Genomic DNA, 21,850 nt, shown 5'->3' on the forward strand with positions numbered 1-21,850 from the left:
ATTATCATATCCATGCTTTCTAAATCTCAAAAAACACACAACACCATGAAATCTGTGTTCAAAGTATAATCATTTCTAGCCATTATAAAGGTAAAGGTTAGAAGGTAAAGGTTAGAGGACCTTCAGAGTGAACAAGAGATAGCCTAAGTGTCTCTTATTCTGTGAACTAATGCTTTCCTTTTTCACTAGACGGTTTTCCACTTAGGGAGCCACTGTAGTGACACCTGGTGGCAGATTACAAACATTACATGCATTGTAAGCAATTATTAATGTGTTCCGTTCCAGAGATGGCGCACTTAAGCCACATATAGGGAACCTTGTTCAGCCCAAGGAACAGATTCCTTTCCAGACAATCTTCTGGGTGCCACATGCCAGTGTTGAGCAGAGTCGGAAACAAAAGTGGGTCTGTCCAGTGGCAAAAATGCATAGAACAAATGTGATGTTTACTTTTGTAGAGTAGGCTTAGTTTTGTCACACTCTCAAACCCCCTCTATTTTTTGTGTGCAAACTGCTTGGAGGTTTTAATTACAATTAAGTATAGGGTTGCCGGACTCAATAGAGGACAGGACTTCTGTGCCTTTAATTGCCCTGCTCTCTCTTGAGTCTGGAAACCTTAAAGAGAAACCAGCAGACCCTTTGTTTAATTTCCAAGCAAAGGGTCTGCAGGTTTCTCTTTAAGGTTTCCAGACTCAAAAGAGAGCAGGTCAATTAAAGACACAGAAGTCCTGTCCTGTTCTCTTGAGTCTGGCAACCCTAATTAAGTAGCATACATGTTCTGTTGAATAAACAAATATTGCACATACAGGGAGGTAAGAAGCATGATCAGAGTCCAAGAACACATTCCAGCCAAGCAAAACTATTTAAGGAGGGTGAAAAGCAGGGCTGGTGGGGCGTGTGGTTCAGCAGGGTATATGGCAAGCAGAGAGGCCTCCAGGCCTAAGGCTCCCCATACCTGGTTTAGACATAACTCTGTGCCCTAATCCAGGCGATAACATCAGGAAAGAAACTCAGCCACAGGCAACCATGCTCAGTTTCCACATTTGTCTCTTTTTCTGACATGATGAGAGGGCTCTTGCAGTATTTTAATGTTAAAATGCATTAATGGGTTTTGCTCAGGCAGTAAGCCACTTTGATTGCACACTGAGAAGATGCTGTTGAGGTTAATGATTAAATGATTAATTGCAGGAAGCACCTTGCAGTCAAACGTGGCATGGTGACTGAAGGCACAAGAATCAACTTTGTTCTGCCTCAGTTTTGTACTTCAACACATCATGGGGTTGACCGACATTTCTAGTAAAGTCACGACTAGTTGTTGAACAATGGGGTCTTTAATGCAATAAATGCCTGCTATATGTCATATCATTTTAGGAGGTGAATTAACCAGTGTTTCAGTTACAATGAAGAGTCAACCAGCATAAGGGAAGCCATAGCTATGGGTCAAATATATCAGAAGTATTTCAGTGGGAGAAATACCATTCTGCTTTTTTCCTTTTTTGGGGCTGAAAACTGTGTCACACGTAAATGGGGAGTTACCTTTATAGAATAGTTAAATGAGTGAAAGTTTGCTGACTTTTCATGGCACCCCAAAATGTGCCTTAGGTGGGCTACTGTATATTGCCTAATGGCAGAGCCTATGCATAATCACTGCTGCATTTGCTGCTTCCATGTAACCCTGTCTTCAGCACACTATGTGGGCTGGTGAGGCTGGGGTGGAAGTTAACCAAATGATCTGCCCATTCCACATGGGTAACAGCTCCCTGTATTATTACTGCACTGCAGCCAGTTGTCAAATGCAGAGAAAGAGGCCCTTTCTAATACCAATCAATACATTGATATATTAACAAATTTATTCAGAGGGCAAAGGTCTGTATCATGATTTTTTGTTTATTTAATTTATATACCACTTAAGATTTTACCGGTAGCAAAAAGAAAATCTCTAAGTGGTTTACAAGTTTCATTAAAATGCTACAATATATATATATATATATATATATATATATATATATATATATATATATATATCAGTTGTTCCATATCCAGTTCTAACTGCAGCTTCTTGTCCCACATAGAGATTTCTCAGGAGACAGATGAGGTGATCAGGCACTCCCATTTCTTTAAGAACTTGCCATAGTTTGCTGTGGTTGACACAGTCAAAGGCTTTTGCATAGTCGATGAAGCAGAAGTCGATGTTTTTCTGGAACTCTCTAGCTTTCTCCATAATCCAGCACATGTTTGCTATTTGGTCTCTGGTTCCTCTGCCCCTGCGAAATCCAGCTTGCACTTCTGGGAGTTCTCGGTCCACATACTGCCTAAGCCTGCCTTGTAGAATTTTAAGCATAACCTTGCTAGCGTGTGAAATGAGGGCAATTGTTCGGTAGTTGGAGCATTCTTTGGCACTGCCCTTCTTTGGGATTGGGATGTAAGGATGTGCAAATCTGTGCAAACCTCATGTAGGGATGTGCAAATCTGTTCATTCTGATTTCTCTCTGTTTCTCACTTTTCCTATATTAAATTCAGTTTGTGAACTTAAAAAAAGCTACAAAGATTCGCCAGCATTTTAATGTGAATTTCTCCGAATACACACTTATGCATTTTTGCCTAAAATACACATTTTGTAAGGTGGTTTCTTCTGAAATAATGCATTTGGGGTGTTGTTTTTACTAATATATTTATTTTTCTGGGCTTTGCTGGTAAATGGGAATTGAATTGAATTAGGGCACATATGTAACACAGGTAAATTCTTGGCAGGTAGGCATGGTCAACACGTGGAGGGGACACCAGCGCTGTCCCGCTCTTACTCCACATGGTCATCTGACATGTGAAAAGGATGTTGTGAAAAGTGCCTTGAGGGTTTCACCTGTCAGTAGGGACTAGTATTCTGACACCTGGCTTCACAGGTATTGTGTCATCTGCTGTCTGAGACCAAGCTTGGAGTTGCAATAGGAAAGCTAACAGAGTCCAATGGAAGATAGACTCAAAAGGGGGTAATCTCCAAGGCATTTAAAGATTACTGCCTATATTTTAAATCATATCATTAAAGAGGCCTTTTAAAGGCTAATCCCTTATCCCCATCATGAGCCTGCCAAGAGAACAGGGGGGGGAAGTGAATTGCTTTTAAAGAGGCTGTTAAAATATTTTGCAACCATGTCATTTAACAACATTTATAACATCTTAAACAGACTCTGTGGTTGCCGGCAAATGGTGCATGTTGCAAAGGAATGGTTTTCTTCATCAGCCTAAAGTATCATTGATAGCTGTGTGCATATTACACACACACAAGCGCGCACACAAACAAACAAACAAACAAACACAGTAGCTACTACTACTACTCCGAACTTAAAAATGGAAAGCGTAATGCTGCTGGTCAACAAAAGAGGCTCAAAGACTCTCTCAAGGCAATTTTTTAAATAAAAAATGTAGTATAAACACCGGCAACTGGGAAACACTGGCCTGCAAGTGCTCCAACTGGAGAACAGCCTTTACCAAAGGTGTCATGGGTTTTGAAGATGTTCGAACTCAGGACAAAAGGGAGAAACATGCTAAGAGGAAGGCACGCTTGGCAAACCCTCACCATGATCAACTCCCACCCTGAAACCTACGTCCCTGTGGAAGGACGTGTGGATCCAGAACTGGCCTTCACAGTCACTTACGGACTCACTGTTAAAACTGTATTTATGGAAGGCAATCTTATTCGTCTACGAATGATCGCCAAAGAAGAACAACTACTGGTATGGGCAGAGAACCATAGCCCAAAGTGGTAAAAGATCTGATGCTTAAATCTCCAGGAACTACCATTAAGAAAGATCTCAGGAACAACGCTGAGAAAGTGCAATCCTTTTTTTAAAAACACACACATCCAAATTGGTGGCCATTGCACTTGTGGGGACAATTGCCACAGTTTATGCAATCTGTGAAGAAGTACTTTGTTTGTCCTGAATCTTCCCACATTCAGCTTCTTTAGATGGCCCTGGTTCTAGTACTATCAATATTATCTCCACTCCATGTATATCTTACATACCTCCCTCATCTCCCCCACCCCTTACTTCCCTTGGTGCTACTATGTTCTGCCATTGCAAACTGCATATCCCACCTAGAGGGCGTAAGGATTACACTTTCAGACAGGAAACATTAGATGAATGTGTAGTGGCAGGAAACAATGATTAATTAGTCAGGAAACATCCTCTTAAAGCTGCTGACTCAACAGACTTCCCACCAAGCAAAAACCCTAATGTTTCAAATTTCAGCATTTGAAGCTTAATTTGAAAACCAGCATTCAGTTCTGGAGTTGTTCGAAGTGGTGTTCCAGTTGTTGACCGTAACTATCCCACTTAAATACAAACTAGTTGGCATCCTATGCACCAGCATTGGTGAGGTTGTTGGACTCAAACTCCCAAATGCGCCAACCATAATAGTCAAATGGTCAGGGCTGATGGGAGTTGTAGTCCAAAAACATCTACAGGGCCACAGGTTCATCACCCCTGTATATTGATAATAAACTCATGTTTTGCAGAAGTAGAAAAGAATTTTTGGGGGGTGGGGGTGGGGAAACTTAAAGGGAGAAAACCCCCCAAAACAGTCCAGTAAGGACTGAGCATGCTTAGTGTGCACATAATGCTGACAGACTACTGGGGTGATGGTGGAAAACTGGATGATGGTGGACGAATGGGGTTTACTGGAAAGGGCTGGAATCTTGAACATGAGTACTCCACACTGCAATGTCTTGTTGTACGCCTGACTTGTTTTCTATAATAGCATAGCATTTAAGATGTTTGCTATTATATTCCTGGCCTCTTGTTCCAGCACTGAAATACAAATGGTCATTTGCTAAGTCTTTGCTAATGCCATTGTTGTCTGCATTAAGGTGGTGTCCTTCTAGATTAGCACAGCTCAGTGCAATAGTTCCTGATGGAACACAGTGTCATTAAACTCTAGTCATTCTCTAGTATGTAGTTCTGTCTGTATGTCTGACTGGGGACAGTTAAGGGAGCCTGTAGCCCTTCTTATAGCTGGTATCCTTGCAATGTCAATGACATTTTGCTAGTCTGCTAGTCTTGCTAGTCTGGGAAATTACTCCTATTGCTAATTAGTGTTCTTGTGATCTAATCTTAGACATGCATGCAAATCAGCACGGTAAACTAAACATCTGCATAGATAGGTGAGAGGGTCTGTTTTTCATCCTACTTTAATTAACCCTTTATCTGACAAAATTACCTATACTTGCACAAAAACGTATTTTTGTGTTAAGTGAAGCAAAAATATCATTCTTCTACAATATCATTCTTCTAAAGTCAATACAAGAACATTTATAGTGATCTATGGGTGGACACTATAACCTGGTTGATGTGTGGCCTGGAGGTAACCAAGAAAATGTTTTAAAAGAGAGGATACAAAGTCAGAATCAAAGGTATACTGCAGCTGACAAACTGTGGAGAAAAGAGATACAGTACCGGTAAATCACTACTAATTTTGTTTAGAGATCATAGGAAGAGCTGTTTCCCATACTGCAATTTTCATCAGTGGAAGTGTTTTAGCAAGCTGCTGCCACATTAAAATCTGCAATGAGTTAAGCACTGACAGCTACAGCTACTCACAATTTTGAAAAGACAATGCCAAGAATCCAGAACATTAACCAAATAACAATGCCCGAGTCCCACATTTACCCTTCTCATAATGTTTATATTTGTAACCAGTTGTAGCCCTGCGAGTCTGAGAGCTTGGGTGAAGGAATGATGGGCAGAGGTAGAGGAGGAGGGGTTGCCCCCACCCTTTCACCTCTGACTGTTTTCCAGCTCAAAAATCACATATGCCCCCATGTAGACGGAGATACTTTCCTTCACATAGGAGAAAATATCTTGGTAATTCTGAGTACTCACAGAGATAAATAGGTCCTTTGTTATGCTATTATTTTCATCACGGGGGTGATTTGCACCACAGTGAATGCAAAGTGTAAGAATATAGAAACGTTAATATCTTGAGGAATGACTTAAGAACAAAGCAGCCCAATTTCACGAAGAAGGGCAGGTGTAAATATTTTCAGCAAGGAAATTCTTCCTTCTGTTCTCATCCATTTATTGAAATGGAATCCACCTTGAAACTCAGTTTGTGACGGTAGCCACCAGTCACTATCCCTTAGGTTAACCTTCCCACAGGGTTGTTGTGAATGCAAAACAACAACAACAACAATGCTTTTTGACTCCGAACACCCATCAGCCCCGCCAATGCCAGGGTTTATGTGAGTTGTTTATGGTTGGACAGTGTTCTCGAAGCTACGAACATGAGTTTGACCAAATTGCGGGAGGCAGTGCAAGACAGGAGTGCCTGGCGTGCTATGGTCCATGGGGTCACGAAGAGTCGGACACGACTAAATGACTAAACAACAACAACATGTGAGTTGTGGTCTTGTAATATCACCTTCTGTATCTTCTTTACGGCTGCTTAAGACCTGTGTGACCCAAGGGAAGGCAGACATCAGGAGGTCCAGGCCAGGGAGCTTGTGCCATCAGCCCCCAGATGCCCTAAGAGGACTCGATCAACCTTTTTATATCATTTATTAGTTTTAGTATATTGAAATTATGAACTGTTCTGGGGGCCTTGGCAGAAAGGCAGGATACAAATCCTCATCTAATTTTAGCTTCACAAATGCCCTGTTTAGTAGGTGTTGCTGTTATAGTGACTTGTTGAAGGTTTCCCAAACAAACTCCATGGCTGATCAGAGAAAACGTTCTACAGGCATTGTATTTTCCTGTCCAATACCATAATGTAGCTGCTATGCCAAACTGCTAGAACTAAAATCAGGCACCTTTAGTTCTCTATGTTAGTGTCCCATTTAGTGAACTGCCAGAACTGCAACTTGGAATATCTTCCAGGGTGCAAAGTTTTTTTTGTTTTTTTTGCAGGCTTCAGACTGGCACTCTCACCCAAGCAGGCTGTCCACTGGGCCCTTCTTGACAGGAATAACTGTAGAGGACTGGGATGCAGGACTTTGTAGACTAGGATCTTACTACATGGGCCACAAGGCTTTTCTTGCTTTGGTTGTTGTTGGTTCATCTCTGACAGCATAGCTGCCAAGTCTCCCGTTTTCCCTGGGAAATCCCCGTTTTTCCAGCTGTTCCTAGCTGAAAAAACAGATTTTTTTGTTTTCCCCCGGTTTATTCAGGCGCGACGGCCATTTTGGAACTGGGCAAAGCAGCATCAAAAGTCACTTCTGAGCATGCTCCGCCCAGTTCCAAAATGGCGGCAGCACTACTTCCAGCCTGCTATTTTCGGCCCGGTCCCTTATTTCTCTGACAGCAACTTGGCAGGTATGTCTGACAGCTGCCTATGGCTCAGTCACAATAGGCGTCCGCTTAAACTTGCCATTTAAAACCTGAGATTTGTTAGATTTGCCATAATTAACAAATTTTCACATTTGAATTCAATGTTCACAACTGCAAGACACTCAGCACACACCCAATTCTTGCAGTTTTGATTCCCCTATGCTATTGTGTAAACACAGGGATCTGCAGTTTGGGGCATGAGTAGAATGGATGCACTGTGAACATTTCCAGTTTCTATCCATAACTGACACTGGAAAATCAAATGAGATTGCTGACTTTAAGGGGGAGGGGAAATACTACACGTGTAAAACAAATGCTTCCTAATTATGCGATAGTTCACATTAATCATTATTACACATTTGCTAGTTTATTGGAATTCCTAACCTGCTTCTCAGCTGAACAAAGTGAATTTCAAGCTACTGATCTCCTAAACTAAAAGCAAAACTGGATGATTTAGCACCCAGCCCAGCTGCGCAGAGTGGGAGCACAGAAGACTCAGATTCTGTGTGGGTTGTACACAGAAAGGGAATGTAACAGAACCTGACAAGAGATTTAGCGTTAAACAATACAAGAAGACAGGATCTGCATCCACAAGAGCTCACTGAGTCACAGAAGCATTAAAAGGAACACCTAATACAGCCTGACGTATGCAGTATCCTAATTGTTTTTGTCATTTTCTCATACTGCTTTCATGAATAGCTGGTAAGAAAGATAAGAGTTTAGAAGAAGGGGGAAATAGGAGCTAGGCCCGTCAGGAGTGATATTCCTAATAGTATGTAATCCATCTCAACATCCAAGGGCCTCAACATCCAAGATAACTAGGGTGGTGTCTTCTAATTCCAGGTTATAATTTATTGACAATCTCCCAGAAAACACCATCCTAATGAGGTCTTTTATGCCAACATTTGCCACAAAAATGGACTACAAGCCACTAGGAATAGCAGACCTGGCTACCCATAGTTACTTCAGACATGGGTTTAACTTGCATCTGTGTGGTATAGTGGTTAAGAGCGGTAAATTTGTAATCTGGTGAACCGGGTTCACATCTCCGCTCCTCCACATGCAGCTGCTGGGTGACCTTGGGCTAGTCACACTTCTCTGAAGACTCTCAGCCCCACTCACCTCACAGAGTGTTTGTTGTGGGGGAGGAAGGGAAAGGAGAATGTTAGCTGCTTTGAGACTCCTTAGGGTAGTGATAAAGCGGGATCTCAAACCCAAACTCTTCTTCTTCTTCAGATCAATGGCTCTGTCTTGAACACTTGCACATGGTTCCAAAATGGCTGACACAGAGCAATGCTTTCTCAGCTCCTGTCTCCAAAAGCCTCTCCTCAGCTTGAGATACATTGATGACATGTTTATCATCTAGAGCAGGCATCCCCAAACTTTGGCCCTCCAGATGTTTTGGACTACAATTCCCATCATCCCTGACCATTGGCCCTGTTAGCTAGGGATCATGGGAGTTGTAGGCCAAAACATCTGGAGGGCCACAGTATGGGGGTGCCTGATCTAGAGTTATGGGCAGGAGATACTTGAGGAGTTTCAAGAGTACTTCAATGATTGTCACCCTCCATTAACTTGAGCCTAGACCAATCCAGGCAAGGGTCTCTCTGGACACATTCATGCAACTATATCATGAACCACCTTATGCAGAAAAAAACACACAGACCACCACATTTACTGACAAGTTTCCAGTTGCACCCAGAACACATGACAGCTGAGGCCTATGATACATCTACATGTGTTCAGACTTCAGATTCATTGAACAGAGATTCACAGCTTAAAAATGTAAGGCATTCCTCAGCATGCCTGCCATTTCCTAAACTACAATGCCCACCCAATGAAATGAAAGCATCAATAACAAATAATTAGGGCTAGATTGATATGCAGGAACAATTTACTTTAGAAGAGAAAACGACTGGCCACCATTGGTCGCTTACAGCTCCTAGCTGGAACCACTCAAATATTTTATCATCAATGATCTTCAGCTCAACATTTCACAGGATTTGGGTCACAGGCCTGTACTTGCTTACAGACAGCACCCCCACCCCCCGGCCTAAAACACTCACCGGTAATAACAGACCACGTCATAGAGATATGGACAAAGGAACTGGCCAACACTATTACAGGACCTAATAATGTCATCCTCTACATCAGGGATTCAGTTCACCTGCTCATCCATCAATGTGATAAATGTCATTGTCTGCCAGCAGTGCCCTTCTGCATCCTATATAGGAGAAAAAGGCCAGTCTCTACCCAAAATAATAAATGGACATGGACCTTGCATAAAAATGGCAACATCCAAAATCCAGTGGGGGAAAATTTCAACCTTCCAGGACACAGTGCAAAGTATTATAAAGCTGCTACTCTAGAACAAAGGCACTTCAAAGGAAGGCTTCAGTATGAAACTGCTGGATTGTAGTACAGTACATCAAGGGTTTCAGTGCTTTTGTGTACGGATTGAGCTGAGACAAATAATTTTTAGGATGCTGTATGTATTAATAGCCTCACCAGTGCCTGGATGTCTGTTTCCTCAAGAACTGTTTTGTGAATTACCACTATTCAGGTTGTAATTACCACTGTTACTTTTCTGCATCTCGTTTCCTTCCACACCCCCCTCCCGAAAAGAAAGTTTTGAGAACACCATGCACCTGATAAAGTAGATTACTGTTGGTCTTTAAGATACCACTAAATTCCTTGGTTTTGCTGCAAAAAACTAATACAACCACTGTTCTGGAAATTGTATGAGATAGTGTACACAGACCTATACAATACTCTGGTTTAAACTACAGGCTGTCACTATGAATGAGACACTCTGATCCAGTGTGACTAGAACGTTTGAGACCTAGGCTCAAATGTATGGGCTAGTTTGGACTAAACTCCCCTAAATCATTGTTTTCTGTTCTTGGGTTGCCTGTGCTTAGTACCCAGTCTGACTTGATCCAAATTCACCATGAGCACCCCGTAGCCCTGTTCTCCTGCCTGGATTCCTGTTGAGCTTCACCAGTAGATCTTGGCCAGGGCAATAATGGAAGTAATTGTGCTAAGATTCTTGACACAGCATTTATTTCTATTGGGATCCAGGTGATTTAGCATACAGCCCTAGAAGAACAAGTACGAAAACATTTCTTTTGGCCAAGTGAAATGCAGGTAAACAGTGAATCAAAGCATTGTAGTAATCTTGAATGGGAACCTGTGATTTCACAGCAGCTGGGGGCAAAAGCTACTGTAAATAAAATAAAATAAAACAAGCCATCTTTTGTTTTATAAGCTCTTCACGCAGGAGCCGAAAGCAAGCTGAGCAAAAAATTACACAGTCTAATGGAAAATCTAGATGAGTTAATATTACAATAAAATGGCTGTGATGATAGTTAAGAATCAGTGGGAAGTTCTTTCAATAATCAATCTGTAATAAAATAAGGCAGAAGGAAATAGAGAGCAAAGCTTTTATCAGCGATTGACAGGTGGAAATAAACAGGGATGGTTCTATAGGTTCATGGGGCCAGATGGCTCTTATGTTTTGTCATATTATATGGACCTTAGACACACCTATAGGAATATGCTGTGAGGATGCTGCTGTCTGCTTCAGTGCACAATACTGTGTTTCCTCTTTAGGATGCAACTAGTTTGCTTGAAGCAGATGCTCAGGACCATTTTGCTCTGTTTATTGTCACTAATGAAGGAAGCTAAGTTCCAGTGAAATAGCTGCCTGCTTCAGGGTCAGCTATTCCCCCATATTAAAATGGAAAACTAAAGAAGCAATATAATTATAAATCCAAGCAACTGATATCCATCCTTCTAACAGATTGCAACGATTGTTTTCTTGTTGTTTTTGTTACTGATATTATTTACAGGTTTTTTTTTTAACAAAACATTTACCAGTAAACAATAGAAACATAAAAATAAAATGACTTTCTCGCAAAACAATTACAGTAAAGCATGAATTCATCACATTTCACCTCATTCAAATATCATTTACAAATGTAATCAATAATAAATTGATTAATTTATTTAAATACTCTTGCCTTCTTAGGTTTCTTAACTGAATCATTACATACTTGGATTACCCATCAGATCTGACCCTCATAAACTTCTAAAAGGCAGAGTTTAAATCCAGAAGGTAAAATAACACTAACCCTGACCTCTGTGGGTGCCGTGGTGCCTGAGTCCAGAATTAATGGACACAGTATTCCAGGTGTGGTCAGAGCAAGGCCGAATAAAGTGGTACTATTAATTCCCTTGATTGGGATACTATACTCATCGGCTCTCTTATCTTCTGCTGTGAGGTAGAATCCTTTTTAAGCAGAGAGGCCCCAGAGCTCAGTCTGTTTTGGAATTTGGATTGATTCCTAGTGCAGCTAATAAACTGCGCACATTCTCCTTAATTATACTCCGGCCGCTCCGTTTCTTCTCATCTGTGAAAGAGATCCTTTGCAGGCCTATGTAGAGGTGCCCTGCCAGGGAGCTGTAAATAACCACATAAAATAAATCACTTATGTTGCAGGCGTACAATAGTCAAGGTTCAACAATCAGCATGAGAGGCTTTCTCACTCATATGGAAGCCTGGCCCCTTCACATCTCAGATATGTGGTGGGATTAGGTAGAGGGGAAGCTGTGGTTAGCCTGTGGTGAGGTAAAAATCGGTTAATATATTCGGAAGCATTCTTACTATATCATACATTCCAAGGATGCCTAGTTGCCCTTGCTAATTTGCCCCTACCACCTCATTCTCTCACACCCCGAAAAAAAGCAGGGTTGGGGAACCTGTGGCCCTTCAATGTTGTTGGACTTGGGATGACAAGAATTGCAGATCAACATCATGTTGGCAACCCTGGAGTAGAGTTTCTCTTCAGTGAACCAATGCCAAAACTACTTTGAAGATGTTTGACAAGAGTCACCTAATAGCTGAAATTATAACAAACACATAGATGTAAAACTGTGGAAAGTTGGTAAAGGTAAAGGGACCCCTGACCATTAGGTCCAGTCGTGACCGACTCTGGGGTTGCGCATTCGAACCGTTGGAGTTAAATAGCAATGGATTGCAAAAAGTGCAGTCTGTGACTTCTGAGCTGCTTCTGTACTGCTTGTTGCCCTCAACCACCCCTAATCTAGGCTGAGAATACATGTCTAGCTAAATCTGCCCCCAAAATAGCCCATTTGTGCACAAGCCTCAATTCCTTTCATTTGCCATATATTACTTGACAAGCTTCCTGAAATACTCTTTAGTTAGCCTTGCTCACTCAGACTATATGTAGCAAATGACCCACTAATCTTCCTCTTGCTCAGCTGATCTCAGTTAGTCCCAGAGCAGTAGAGACAGAAAACTGCATCATTTGGGGTTGGCTGGTCAGAAACCTGCCCTATTAACCCTTTTGGTGACAAATGTGAGATTAGCACAAAAACGTATAGGTAGGACAGTTCCTTCTCCACATGGGACTGCTTTTAAAAGAAGCCTTCTAGACTTTTCTTTGCCGTTGCTGCCATTCTGGCAACATATTACTAGACTGGAGAAAGCATTTTGAAAGATCCCTCTGTGTGATCTCTTTTCCTAATAGACACCATAGCTAAGGGGGTTTCCTCTTGCCAGTCGTGTGTGTACCTCGCAGTGGCTCATTTGCAGAAGCTACAAAAGAGATCTGCCCTCCTATTACATTCTAGGCAGCAAGAAACCACCCATTCGTTAACTGGAGAGCTGTGCTTCCTATTCTTTCATTGATCAATGAATCATCATCATTCACAATGGCTGCTTGTTCCAGGAACCACAGCCTTCCCATTTGCCATGAATACCCTCCATTCAGAAAGATAATGCTCACTTTCGAGTAGGTCAGAGTTTTCTTTTTTTACTGTACAGAAAAACACAGGTTGTTTGGCAATAGCTTCATACGGCTCAAATCCCCACCCGGTTGCTGAGGCAATTGAGTTTATTTCTTTTTGCCAGTGTGTGGCATGATCCTTTTGTTGTTGTTGTTCCTAGCCACAGTTTATGCTTGATCATAGCTGCCAAGTTATCCCTTTTTTACAGGGATTTCCCCTTATGCTGAATAGGCTTCCTCGCGAGAAAAGGGAAAACTTGGCAGCTATGTGCTTGATTTAGAGAAGAAGGGGAGAGGCGGACAGCTTAGATATGAATCCGAAACACTAATCAACAGCTATCATTGACAATATCTCCCCTCTCTTATACGTTTGTTTTCCCTACAATAAAACCACTGAATATACACACAGATATCTCTCATGAGGGTCTCATTATTTTTTCCTAATGGGTTTTGAATAACCTTTGGCCAGTCTGTAGAAATCCAGCTGAAAAAGAAGAATATAAATTTATAGAGGTCGTAGAATTGTAGAGTTGGAAGGAGCCATGGGGGGTCACCTAGTCCAACTCCCTGCAATGCAGGCAGGAATCTTTTGCACAACGTGGGTGGGGTTCAAACCCATAACCCAGAAGCTTACTGAGACGTACTCCCAGTTTGAGTCCAAGACTGACACTTTAGGAAACCAATAGACCAGGTTATCCTCCTCATCACTGGTTAAGAACTTTTTTCCTGATTGTGTAGTTCAGAGATTGCAATACGCAAGTAACAATCATATCTTACTTACTTACTTACTTACTTACAAGTGGTACCTCTTGTTGCGAAAGGAATCCATTCCGGAGGCCTGTTCGCAACATGAAAAGGCCACATCCTGAAGCGCCTTGTCTGCGCAGGTGCATGACATCATTCGGTGCTTCTGCGCATGCACAAAGCGCGATTTAGCACTTCTGTGCATGCATGCGAGCCGAACCCGGAAGTAACCCATTCTGGGGCTTCCGGGTCTGCCGTGTCCGTATCCTGAAAAGACGCATCCCGAAGTGGACGTAATATGAGGTATGACTGTACTTACTACTTACTCACTCACTCACTCACTCACTCACTCACTCATGTAAGGTAAAGGTAAAGGGGCCCCTGACCATCAGGTCCAGTCGTGTCCGACTCTGGGGTTGCGGCGCTCATCTCGCTCTATAGGCCGAGGGAACCAGCGTTTGTCCGCAGACAGCTTCCAGGTCATGTGGCCAGCATGACAAAGCTGTTTCTGGCGATCCAGAGCAGCTCACGGAAACGCCGGTTACCTTCCTGCAGGAGCGGTCCCTATTTATCTACTTGCACTTTGATGTGCTTTTGAACTGCTAGGAGCTGGGACCGAGCAACGGGAGCTCACCCCATTGCAGGGATTCGACCCGCCGACCTTCTGATCAGCAAGCCCTAGACTCTGTGGTTTAACCCACAGCGCCACCTGGGTACTTACTTACTTACTCACTCATGTACTTACTCCTTAAAAAAATACCTAATACCCTGCCTTTTCTATTTAAAAAGTCACAATGTTATTAGACGTTTTGTAAAATTGTGAGAGTGTCTGCTTTAAATCCACACAAACACATATGTCCTTTGTGGCAGCTAGGGGTGGATAAATCTATATCATGTTTGGTTTTACCTGGTTTCTCATATTCCCCATGCTATATTTGCCCCGGGTTTGGAGAAATGAAACCTGCCACCTAGCTGCTCTTTCTATAAAAAGAAAGGCACAAGACGAAAGCTGACAGGTTGTGGTTCTGAATACCAGTTGTTTGGATGGTTTCCTGCTGTTTGTGGAATTTAAAGCCATTTTTCTTTTCTAGAGTTAACTTGAAAACTCTTGACAGCCAATACATGCTAAAACAGCAACAGTAGTTTTTCCTCTCAGGAAACCAGCACCCCGGTTTCTTTTGATCCTTTGATAGGATAGCAGATCATTTTTGCTTTCCAGGTCATTAAGCATGTGAGCAGCGGGTTTTCTAATGCAGCTGTTCTTTTTAAAAAATAATTTACAATTTTATTGAGTTTTACAAATAACACACACACACACACACACACACACACACAGAGAGAGAGAGAGAGAGAGAGAGAGAGAGAGAGAGAGAGAGTATTGACTCAATAAAAAGCATCACTTAGAAACTGCAGCGTTAGGTGACATATAAATTCTTGAAATAAATACATAAAAAAGTTTTGGCTACATATTTGTGAATATACTTTTAAAGAAGCAAACTTTGTGTGCAATTATATGCTTCAAACATGAGTGAAAACTGTGTATAGGGATGGAGTATCAGAAAAGCCCTGCTGGATGAGACCAAATGGGTCCATCCATTCTACATTCTAGTTACAAAGTGTGTGGCCGGCCACATGCATCTACCAGTAGACATGACTCACTTGTAACATCAGAAGCCAGTCAGAAGCTTTTCTGTGTCTGTGCATCACTTGGAATGCCATTATGTCTCAGGGTCCTGTTTACTTGATAGCTGCTGAATCACAATTGAACATGTATCTTGCAGTCACAGGTTTCCAACCTCAGGAAGATGAGGTATCAAAGCTCTTGACTCCACCCCAGGAATTGGGATCGGAAAGAAATATGGGGCACATTCCAATATGAAATCACCTAAGGGCTTATATCCAATCTTAGCCTTTGCCCTGTTCTTTCCAGGCAGAGGTCTGCACTGTAGTGCTCTATATCGGAGCATTTTTTAATTTTTTTGCCCTAAGTTTCCCCTGCAAAAACTCACTGTCTAAAACTGAATCAGAGCAAATGTCAATTTGGATTTTCCGCAGATTGACATTTGTTCCAACTGAGCTTTAAAGAGTGGGGTTTTGCAAGGAAAGCTCCGGAGCAAAGGGGGTGGGGACGGGGAAGAGGACTCAGACACAGAGCTTTAAATCGCGGACTGTAAGAGTGAATAAGCCCCAATCCACACTTCCAGCCATGCGAACCGAAATGCAGCTGTTTGTTTGACATTTGCACTTTCCTGAGTTTAGTGTAGCTGTTCTCCAACCAAAATGATGCGTACAAAAATGTATAGATGAGGGGAAAGTGTGTATGGAAATGTGTCTCTACCTGTGAAAAGTGTATATGTAGAGAGAAATGCATACAAAAATATGTCAAATATGCACTTTAAATGGCTGTTCAATTCTCATGAGAATTTTTTTTAAAAATAATAAAATAAAAATCCAAGTTGATGTGGAAAAGTGGCAAATTAGTTTTAGGATTGAAAAACTGGGGAAAATGGAGCTGGTCAGATTCATTCATCCCTGTCTGTATCACTGTGTGCACAAGAGTGCATAGTGTTTTGTCACCAGAAAGCGGAATCCAAAGAAAAGGGAAGAACATGGCATCCTGGTTTTCTGCATCCTTTTAAGTGCCTAGAAAGAAAAAAATACCCGTAGTCCATGGGGAAAATATAGGAGCAGGCAATGGCAGGGGCTGTGGTTGGGGGCAGTGCTCACTTGACCTCCCAGCATTTGAGTCCCTGCTGTTTAGAAGGAAGGCGAGGGGAGACAATTGAGAGGTTGGTGTGGTGCAAACAACCTCCCTTCCATCTTGCCACTACTAGTCCACTACTAGGAGCAGGAGATGAAGCCCCTCCAGTGTTATTAAAATCAAGTTCCCAATGTGGAATATGTAAATAAATAAACCACAATTCTTCAGATAGCAAAGCAGGTGGGAATAGATCTAAGGGAATCTAAATTTCCGAGAGAAACGGTTCCAATGATTGTGACAGCCGTTTAATTAGGGGATAAATGCCGAGCCTTCAGTTTAAAAACGTCTTTCTGAAACAGCAGTTTGTAGAACAAGCATTCTTACTCCCTCAGCAGGGGAGAAACTGTATGCCAATACATTTTGAATTAGGTCATATAATCTCTCAGGCCCAGCTAGTCCACAGAGTCTATTCTGCATAGGCAGTGAGCTGAGTGTTTTACATTTAACTAAAGATCAGCCATTAAAGCGGGGGGGGGGGGGTGGTGGTGGTGGACCTTAGCAGTTGGATACATGTTTCAGTAATGAGGTTTATTCTACTACCACTATTTAAAATCACAAAAAGCTTGTGTGTGTGTTTGTGTGTGTGGCCTCGGCCTCCACAGTCACTTACGGACCCATTGTTAAAATCGTGTTTATGGAAGACAATCTTACTCGGCTACAAGTGATTGCCAAAGAAGAAGATGACGACCACACACACACACACACACACACACACAGAGTGAGACCCAAAGAAGAAGAATGCTAATTTATGAACACCTAGTTGATCCAATTTTTCATAAGTTTTGGGTCAAAATCTATCCAGTATATCCAATGCGGGAGAATCTTTTGGTAAAAAACCATTAAGCACTTCCCCCAAATACAATTGTTATTTTAATCAAAGTTTCATTGGTTTCTGAAGGATGTACAAGGTAAGGTCAAATATTTGTAGGCCTGAATATCCCAGTTGTCACCATGGATACTTTATTCTTTGATTTTTAGGTTGTTTTCTTCGTGGTTCCAGTCTGGCCCTTCCTGCTTCCTCAGTTCAAAATCAGGACCAGGTAGGCTGGACTATTCAGTTTTAGTATTCTTTATTTATCAGTATTGAATTTATATCCATCCTGCTTTTCCTCCAAGCAGGTCAAAGTAACATTCATTTTACTTTGCCCCATGTTATCCTCTCAGTAACCCTGTGAGGTAGGTTAGGTTGAGAGACAGTGACTCACTCAAGGTGATACTGTGGGCTTTCTGACAGGGCGGACTGTTGAAAGAGGGATGCTCCAGTCCTACTACACCCAATAGCCCTCCATCTTATTCCATATTCTGAAAAGAAGGCATTTAAGTAGGTAATATGGGGAAGGGAAGTAATCTTTTTCCTTAGGTCTGGAATTTTATGCCCTTGTTAACAGTTCTGTGTGGCACTTTTAAGATTAACCATTCAAGTTGCATTCCTGTACACATTTATCAGGAAATTCCTTAATAAACATATAAAACCTCCACAGATATAATTTCGGATTATTTTTTATTATTTGTTATCATACAGAAATAATTGTAACTCACAAATATCACTCTATTGCAATTTTTTATTGTCTCCTCCCTCGATATTGCCTATGGCAACGGCTCTTGACTGTTTTGAAAACTCAGATCCCACACGCAAAACATACCAGAAAAAGTTGATGAGTTTTATTCAGTATTACGTCAATATTTGAACATGGTGCTGGATTAAGAAATCCCTTTTGGTGTAAAAATAACCAGCAATTAAATTAATGTAAAAATCTTCAAATGGCCAAATCTTCTATAAAGTGCTGTTTCAAAAATCAGAAAAGCCAGGAATTATATTATACCTCTGGGCTACAATCCTGCCTGTAGTCTTAGTTCCACAAAACTGTATAGGAAGGGTTCAAGAGCACTGCATGGATATAAAAGATGACTGGCTATTTACATTTCTGAGAGTAGGCCAATGAACATGAACTTATCATGGATACTTATCTCCATAAACTGCTTTTTGAACATTGGTGTGCAACACTTTTTAGAGATTAACTAGTTTCACAGGTGGCAGTTCAAAACATTTTTACATTGACATCAGTGGATGTACTGGATTTTACGAAGTAAGACTTAGAATTGTCAGTCTATTCCTGCTTTATGTCCTTGAATTATACTCATCCCTTGCATGCTGCTAGTTAATCATTCTTTCTGCCTAAGTCGTCTGCCACTCTTTGCTTCTAGTAAAGCAGGTGTGGTGGTAGCTGGTACTAAACCGTTGTCGAACTCCCAATCCAAACTGGTACAAAGTAGACAAGGAGAAAGCTCTTTAGAGAAGGCATTGAAACTCACCTTTTAGTGTGTGGCAACCACACACCCAAAATAAATACCATGAAACAGAAGGGTATGGAAGAGCCCTGTGTGTGTGCTTCATGCAGGTGCAAATTTTGACACTTGCAATATGGGAAAGGCGACAGTCCTAATTGTAAAAGTAGGACAGTAAGTATGATGGACTTAAATCCAGAGGAATCTGTACTGAAAGGAAAGATGCTAAGCCAGGTCAGCATAGAAATGATTAGCAAGAGCTATACTTAAAGCTGCAATCCTACATAGATGTCACAGGCATTACATAAAAAAAAAGAAACCAAGTCAAAATGTTGATGAGGAGTTTCTGTATCAACCCAGCAAGAGCTGTGCAGAGATACAGAGATACAGATTTCTGTAGAACCCTTTTCAGCTTGGTTCTTGCAAATAAAAACCCACCGGGAAAGAAAACCTTCGTCTCTCCATTCAGGCCGGAACGTTTGGTGTAGTTTTGTGACTCCATCACATGACCCTCCTCCCAGTTAGCAAGGTTTGTTCCAGGGGGAGATCTTGAATGCAGCAAAGTGTGGGCAGCCCCACTGCGGTGCACATGGATCTCTGGAGCGCAGAGGCACTCAGGAATGAGCATAGCAGAACAAGTGGCAGTTACCCAAGCCCCAAGATGAGAAGATGGCATACCTTCCAGCACTTTAAAGCCCAAGTCCAGGATTCAATCTTCCCTATCATGAGAGCATGGCTGCAGTTCCCACCCCCAAAAGTACTTTTTTGGGCACTGCGCCTCAAAGTTCTGCAAGATCATGGCAACCAAATTGACCGCCGTTATCTCGCAAAAAAAACGGGATGTACCTTTCTTCCCAGGACACTTCCAGGGTATGAGATAGACAATCTTAGCCTTGGAGGTTTCTGGTCTTATGTCATATATGTGTATCTCTTTCCAAAAGGCAGTGGAGCACATTGGTCAACCTAATCCTTGAAACTGGGTTTTGGGAGAAAGGTTCAGAACACAAGCAATACAGATATTGTTTGTTAGCTGTATTCAGATCTAATATCTATCAGCAGAGATGATGATGTTGATGTCAGTTAAGGCTGTGCACAGGAATATCTTTATATGTAAGGTATATACACACTTTTAAATTCAATTCAAATGGTTTTTAAAACAGTGTGGCCCAGTTTTCACAGGCTCAGCAGGAAATCCTCGATGCTCTGACACCATCACCTTTTTTGCTTCAGTGAGCAGAGAAATTGTTCAGTTCTTCATACAGTAACATTTGAAAGATAGGAGCACATCGCATTACAATGTAAATGAGGTATTGTTGACAAGAGATATCCAACACAGACCATTTCAAAAGCCTGCCAAGTGGGAACAGGATTCTAGCTGGAAAACGTTTTACAAGAGTACAATTGCAAAAAAAATTAGAACATTAGAAATCGGTTCCTCCCCCTCGCACTACCAAATTCAATGTTCATTACCTGGAGAGTATTTCAAAATGGCTTTAATTAGGTGCACAAAAAGGGCACAGTGGACAAATTACACATCCTCTTGTAACAGACGAAGTGAACAAATGTTAATTGCTTATACCATGCAACAAATGACTTCTCGCATGGCAGCATATATTAGGTGCAAATAGTGTAATTGCAAATTATTGTTTAACAGCACAAAAACGGGGGGAAGAGGAGGATGAAGTGAAATGATAAAATACAAGCTACATCACTCTGATTGTTTCAATACATTCTGCCTGGAGACAAAATGATTGATAGTTGTTCACTAATGAAATTTTTTGTGTATTTCATGACATAACTACTGAATTTTGGTTAGATTCAGTGGGTGAAATCCCATATTGGGCATACTCAAGAGTACATGAATTTGAGTACATTTCAGTGAATATACACTGATTATGAGTTAGCTGGATATCACTCAGGGTACATGTCTGAATTAAAGGGACACAGCCATGAACCAGTGGCCCTAAAATGCTTTCCTGAACAGGGAAAATCACAGTAAGCTGTGTTTTGTATGTAAAAGGAAACAGGCAGCATCGGTTTGTGGTAGAGCTTGATGCCGTGGTCATTGAGTGATAGGCCAATGCTCAGTTAAAACCGCAGAAGAATATTTGCTCCAGTCCTCCAGTGTATGAATTCTATTTCCACATGAGCCATCTTAATACCTTGGGGGAAATACTGTGCTTGTTCCAGTCTCCAAAGAATGGTGTCTACGTGTGAGTATATTCCTTGCGCAATGCCAGTTTTCTTGTGTGCATTTGAAACAACTGCAAACTTTTGGACATAACAATAACAAATAATTCAAATTCAGTTTATTCTTTTTGAATTCTGGAAATGAAGTATTTCTGTCCAAAATCTGATACAAGTCTCATAGAGGCGAGTGCTGATATTTGCTCTTATATGGTTCCTTTTCTTGGACGTAGTACTTGAATGCAAAAGCTTAATTGTGAGCACAGATGTGTCTCATATCATATTTTGTTGCTGTGTGAATGACTGATTAGAATTCCGTAGTATGAACTAGGAAACTATAACAACCACTCTTGTTCTCATCCCGTCCATGTGCTGAATGTTGTTAATGAAAGAAACTTAAGTTGCCTGGAGTGGCAGAAGTAACCCAGTCAGATGGGCGGCATATAAGTAATAAAAATTATTATGCTTATTATTATTAAGTACATGCTTAACTCTTCCATTGACATGAATGGGACAAAAAGTGCTTGCTTTGGTTGGGACATGACCTTACATAAAGATCAGGGATCAATATGGGTTTAAAAGCACCATTCCATGATGCAAAGGATTATGTATCCTCTGCATGTATGGACTGTTATGCACATGAGAAATATGTGCAAAGAATGTGCCACTGAAGTGAATGGGGAGGCCCCTGAGGCCACAATTCTGTGTGGACATCAAACCTGCATTGCCTACAAGGAACAGTTATC

General features: G+C 41.5%; 1 long non-coding RNA gene across 1 annotated transcript in view; it reads left to right on the plus strand.

Moving 5' to 3' along the window:
• Window positions 1–21,850, plus strand: part of LOC148685706 (uncharacterized) — a 172,236-nt gene that overhangs the window by 89,863 nt on the left and 60,523 nt on the right. Inside the window, exon 2 of the long non-coding RNA XR_015950276.1 lies at window positions 17,610–17,671. This is a non-coding gene — a long non-coding RNA (uncharacterized LOC148685706). The remainder of the gene's footprint in view (window positions 1–17,609; window positions 17,672–21,850) is intronic.

The sequence above is a fragment of the Zootoca vivipara genome, chromosome 5 (assembly GCF_965207765.1).
Source record: "Zootoca vivipara chromosome 5, rZooViv2.hap1.1, whole genome shotgun sequence".
In the NCBI taxonomy this organism is placed as follows: domain Eukaryota; kingdom Metazoa; phylum Chordata; class Lepidosauria; order Squamata; family Lacertidae; genus Zootoca; species Zootoca vivipara.